This window comes from Selaginella moellendorffii, unplaced genomic scaffold (assembly GCF_000143415.4).
Source record: "Selaginella moellendorffii unplaced genomic scaffold, v1.0 SELMOscaffold_158, whole genome shotgun sequence".
NCBI lineage: Eukaryota > Viridiplantae > Streptophyta > Lycopodiopsida > Selaginellales > Selaginellaceae > Selaginella > Selaginella moellendorffii.
The window spans coordinates 185,678-191,677 of NW_003314419.1; positions in this window are offsets into that span (position 1 = coordinate 185,678).

Genomic DNA, 6,000 nt, shown 5'->3' on the forward strand with positions numbered 1-6,000 from the left:
CTCTAGACATCGAGAGACTCAGTGCTAGTTTGGGCGAATCCCATTTCCAAAAGAATGGAACCAGCTCATTGCTGCTGACCCAAAACCAGTTTTTTCATGTTCAGCAGCATCACCACCATTACAAGGATCACTCTGCAAAGCCACCATCGCTAAAATCCCAGCACAGCAGGGCAAAAGTAGAATCTGGCATGCAAAGGATGAGGCTGGGAATCCCAAAATCCTGTGCTCTTGTTGTGGCAGGTTGAAGGTAGGGAACTTTGTTCTTTGTGTTGTCTGAGAGTTCTAAGCAAGTTTCTGGCTCTTCCTCTCTCTTTTTCTCTCTCTCTTTTGTGTTTGGCAGTATGCTCATCAAAGGTGTGTGCAGCACTGGTGCAACAAAAAAGAGGACACCATCTCCAAGATTTATCAATATGTAACATCATCTGCACTGAACTTACAATTTGCTTACCTTCCTTATGTATGCTGATTTCAATCATTCTTTATTTTTGAATGCAGCCGAGGTAGAGCTCCATTCCTGAGAGTTATGACACAACACTTAAGAACTTAGCTGCGAATGTGGATTTCTGCATAAGGGTCACTAACCTGTTGCTGTTTCCATCACTGCATAATGTTTGTGATTTTGTTGCTCAAGTTGGCTGTGAGGAAAAGAAGGCACAAATTAGAATCAAAGCTATAAGTCTCAGTAGCAACCGGTAGTAGTAACTAGGTAAGGAACTTTGTTGTTCATGCTGGATGAGAGTTCTAAGCAAGTTTCTAGCATACCTTGCTTGTATTTGATGATTCTTTTGTTTTGTTTCCTTTTTCTTGGTGTCTGGTGCCTCACTCTGTTTTGCAGCCTTTTAAATGCTACACAGCACCAGTCCAGTCTCCTACTGCTCTTATTGCTCTTTCCCTGATGACCACTTGAGGTATGTGTACTTTTCATTTCCTTGTCATGCTCGTTCGATTCCTTGTCATTTAGTTTATAAAGCTTTTTGGTAGTGCTGCTTTTTTCATTGAGCAATGTCTGTGAAGCCGAGGTAGCTCCATTCCTGAGAATTGTGCTTAAGAACTTAGTTGTGAACGTGGATTTCCATAGGAAGGTCACCAAACTGTCACAACTTCACAAACAGGCTTCTCTCCCTTGGCAGTAACCACCACAGCATGACTAACATCCAGGTACTGTGTTGATGAGTGATTTCCCCAGATAATCACGCTCTTCACGTCTAAGACCTGGAAACCAGTCCTTTCAGAGATCTGCCTCAGCACCCAGTTGTGGTCCAGCCTTGTCAAGCAAGTGATGTTCTTGTCAGGAATGGAAGGGGAAAAATCCTTGAGGATCAACACATTAGTATGGGCAGGGTTGGCAACCACCAGAACCTGTCATGCCACGAGCTTCCAATTCCAAATGCTGATACGTTTTGTATTTATATGTTAACTTCACATCCTTGGCAGCACACTTTTCAAGAGCAGAAGCTTGAGACTTGTAGATGGAGACGTTCTTGGACATGATATCCTTTCGCTCCATCCCCACCCAGGAAATCCTCCAACCAGCAGTGCAATGTTAACACCCTTGCAAGCTTCCTCCACATCCATGGTGGCGACCACTCCTGAAAAACAAAGATCGGTGGAGAGACCTAGCTAAAAGAAATAAAAATAGAATCGCATTGAAAAACTTACCTTTAAGCAAAGAAATTCCGAGTTGATGAGCTTAATCTTAACTCTAATACCATCAATGGAATAACAAAGCTTATACTATTGATATATCTGGAAAGCAGAGCCTTTTGAAGATCATTCAAAAGCTTATGCTCTGAGACACATAGATACACTGCAAAAAAAATCTGCCCATCTATGCTGAGAGGACGTTAGCAATTGTGAAACCTCTAGGCTTTCCCCATTTCAAGTTGCAGTGCGGATTCTCAACACCAAGTCCATGAATTCCACATGGGAGATGTGTGGGTGCAACTGAACATCAGCTCAGAATGCATTGAAGAGTCCCCAGTTGGGATTGTCGCTCCTGCTTGCAGCAAAGGTTTTGCAAGAGCATCACCATAAGAAAGGAATGGACACAGGAACACCTTAAAAGCCCAAATTAAGCTCTGGAAATTGTTTTCTGCCTTCTAACCCCTTCCCTCAATTGCCTGAATTAATTCTTTGAACCTGCTCTGGTTATTAAAATGTTGCCCTCATCTGTTTGCTGCACAAGAGCCAGTTCAAGCAACAACATAAAAACCTTAATCCATCCACACTGTCTCTGGATTCAGCTCAAATTTTTTTTTAAAGACCTACTCGGAGTATCTTGAATAGAGATACCAGGAGCAGCTTGGTTGAGATCTTCACCTCCGCCAGCTCTTCCATGAGGAGCTCCTGCTCTGAACGCTGAGCCAAGCTGATTCAACGGTGCCTTGAATTCCATTGCCACAACATTGTCAATTCTTGATTGCATCTTTTCAATGTTTTGCTGCACTTTGGCCATCCTTTGTTGAACTACCTCTTCTGCTTCAGTGCCAAACTGCATCAGAAGCTCCTTGGCAATATAGCCAAAAATTCCAATGACTGATCCTGAAAGCTCTTGGCATGTTAGATGCTGACCTGCTTTTGCATGTTCTTACCCAGAAGACCAATGACTTGAGCATGATCTGAAGCAAGGTAGATCATTGTGGTGCAAATAAAAATTGGGATTGCTGCAAAAGCTGAAAAATACCTGCAGTTAGTAGATAAATAAATATATATATTTCGTACCAAAAAGTGCTTGATCATCAAGCGGAATTCTAAAAGGGCGAAATGCATCTGGTTCAGTGTAACGCAATTGCACTAGCGAACAGAACTTAATTATTGTAGATAGTGCATAAAACAGCATATCAGCCTGCAAAAATAGGATGTATTTTTTGGAAAAAAAAAAATTGGGCATATGGACCTCTGCTAAAGAGATTGCGCTAAATCCAATCAGCAGTAGAGTACACCCAGAAGTGAGCAAAATGGCTTTATAGGGAGTACGATAGGTTGGATGTAGTTTTGAGAACATAGATGGCACCTACAAGGGTATCACTAGGTGCAAAAATATTTTAGGTAATTTCACCTGTTCCACTTGTGACATCCCATAAATGATACGTGAGTTTGTGCAAAGGCGCACGAGCAGGAGTCCCAGAGCACTAAACACCTCCGACAATCCCATCCACACCTGCAATTTCGTCATAATAAACGAAAAGAATTCTAGAGTAAACAACCTTGAGCCCTTTTCCACCGATAAACTTTGCAGCACGCATATATGTTCCATTCTTCCAGTCGGTAAAGTTTGGAATGACACTAACTCCAATTACTGTCGGCATAGAAAAAACTGCTGATATAAGCATTACAGACGCTGCCAAAGCACGGGGATAAGAATGTGAAGGGTTTTTTACTTCTGCTGCACACGTTCCTGCTGCATCAAAACTGCAACAAAGAGCCATTATCAGACAATGGCAACTCAAAAGCAGACATGCAGACCCTGAAGTATTCCACAGTAGCACAGTGAAAAATTTTCCCCAGTCTATTTTCTTCGGTAGAGGTCCCCTGGCCCAATCAAAATTTAAATATGGTAGACCAAGGATGATCATGGAAAAGAATGGTGCAAGAACTAGACATCCTAACACAATGGCGGCTTTGCCTGAACAATTGAAATATAAAATAAGAGAACAAGTTTAATTGTGTAACTTACCAACAAGACCAATACCAAGGATGTTAAGTGCAGATGCGAGCACAAGAACCATGACCTTGAGGAGTACACTCCACCCAAACGAAATGTGATGGGTATCTTCGTCGTAAAGCAATGCTGACAAGTATTCAACAAATAGAACTGGATAAAGCGCGTTATCAAGAACACTGCAAGCAAATGCAAAATAGCTATTGACAAAAGACCAGAAAGGTCCCAAAGCCCGATAGACCCACAAAACATGACCACCACTCTCTGGAATCATGCACGAGAGTTCCGCAGTCATTAACGCAAGAGGTGCCGACCATAGAAATGGGTATAGAAAAAGCCCGAGCAGCATCAATACCGCTCCACCGGTCTGAACGGTTTCCTCAAATCCAAAGGGTCCCTGCAAATGCAATGGAATGTATTCCTAGGAGAGAAGTAAGCAAAAGCATTATATTTACTGCTCGCGGTTGCTCTGTTTTAACCTTGAACTTACCCCTGTGACACAGAAAAATGTCAATCCGACAAGCTGCAGTGTGCTGAGAAGCTTGACCTGGCCCTGCGATTGGAATGCCGGCGGCAACTTTGGAGCTTTCACGGCCTTAAGGCGTTTGTCTGCCTCCGCTGACAAGTGCACTGGTGGTTTTTGCTTGGTGCGTACATCGAAATCCCAATCGTAATCAAACAAGTAGGAAGACTTTCGCGGCTCTATGGAAGAGGAGGAGGAGGCTTCACTGGGCACAAGAAGAAGGGCAGTATCAACTGCCTGGCTTCCCTCTGAAACCATCATTGCCCATTCAATTCAGCCGTTCACAATTTATTTGTCAAATAACTCAAAATCGATTTTCTGAAATTGCCTCTTGGTTTTTATGTTGTGAGAAATTCCTTGGAAGAATTTATTCTGTTCTAGATATCATCTCCTCGCAGAAGTAGCAGTCCCTTTTGATCGTAGACAAACCAAAGAACGCGAGGCTGTGGGAAATTCCCCAGAGACAAAGAATCAAAAAGGAGAGAAGACTACTACCATGAAAATCGCCAGGAGAAAGAAGTTGCTGGTTCGATAGTATCTTGAAGACTAGTAACCGGTTTTCCTCAAAGACCATCTCGCTGCCGCTCAAGCACAACACAACCGATTCTCAAGAAGGATTGTGGGTTGTGAGAGATTTTTCTCTTTCAGCGTCTCCAAGACATTGGCAGCACTTGGAGAGTCTTTCGCATAGACTTGGAAAAAGTTTTTGGTCACAATCTCACTCATTTTAGGGACATCCAGCTCAAAGCCCACAGAGCAGCAGATTTCTTCTTTACCTTCTCAATTCAAGCTGTAGCGACTGTATCTTGGTTGTACTGTCATCACTTTTGTATTTTGCTGTTTCGAGAGAGCTTGTTGATTAACACTAACTGCTGGCTTTCCATCTGCTCACGTAACTCATTTTGCTTCCTGCATTAAACAATATTAGCACCTCCATGTCCTGGCCAGCAATCTTCAGGTGGGTTGACATATTCTTGTCATCATAAACACAACCGATCTGCATTCTTGACTGCAGCTCTAAACATGCACTGGATTCTATACCACAAGCTTCTCTACTTATATTGCCAAAAGATTTCAATTGAAGATTATCAGGAGAGTTTGTTTTGACATTGCAGGCACAGGTAGTGGATGGTTTTTTTAAAACTCTTAGAAGCTACTTAGAATTGCTATATGCAGATGTACACACTCACACGATCATAAAAGTTCAATCTAAAAATGAGCACAAGAGTCACAATATTAAAAAAAAATATAAAAGCTCTTTATCCTGGTCAGTTGTTTGCTAATACTCAGCTCTTCTTGGTATATACTGAGGCTGTTCTACCGATCTTTTGATATGTGTACACTGGTAGCTGTGTAATTTTTTATTTCTTTCTTGATTCCATCACACTTTTATCCAGCTGAGGGAGTGTATCTTCATTTATAAGAGAAAAATTTGAAACAAGAAAAAAACCACTCATAGTAAGTTAATTGTTTTACAAAATGGAGAAAAAGAAGAAAAAATTCACCCAGATGGCAATGAACCGTTAATGGCAATGAGGTGAACATTAAAAGCTGCTAGAAGATGGTGGAGATCACTGGCCATATCTCTGCAGTAACGATTCTCACGTCAGCAAAGGAGGAGAAAAAAAGCAAGAAAACAAATAAAAAACGAGTGTAGACATTAAAATACTTTACTGTTTCAAAGAATCTCAAACTAATGGCAGTTCCATTGTTTGAGCTCTACGATAATGTAGGTAAGAGAAGAAACATGTCTTTCAGGGAGGAGAACCATGCAGAACTTCTTACACTCCTGACACAAGAAATAATAAAAGAAATG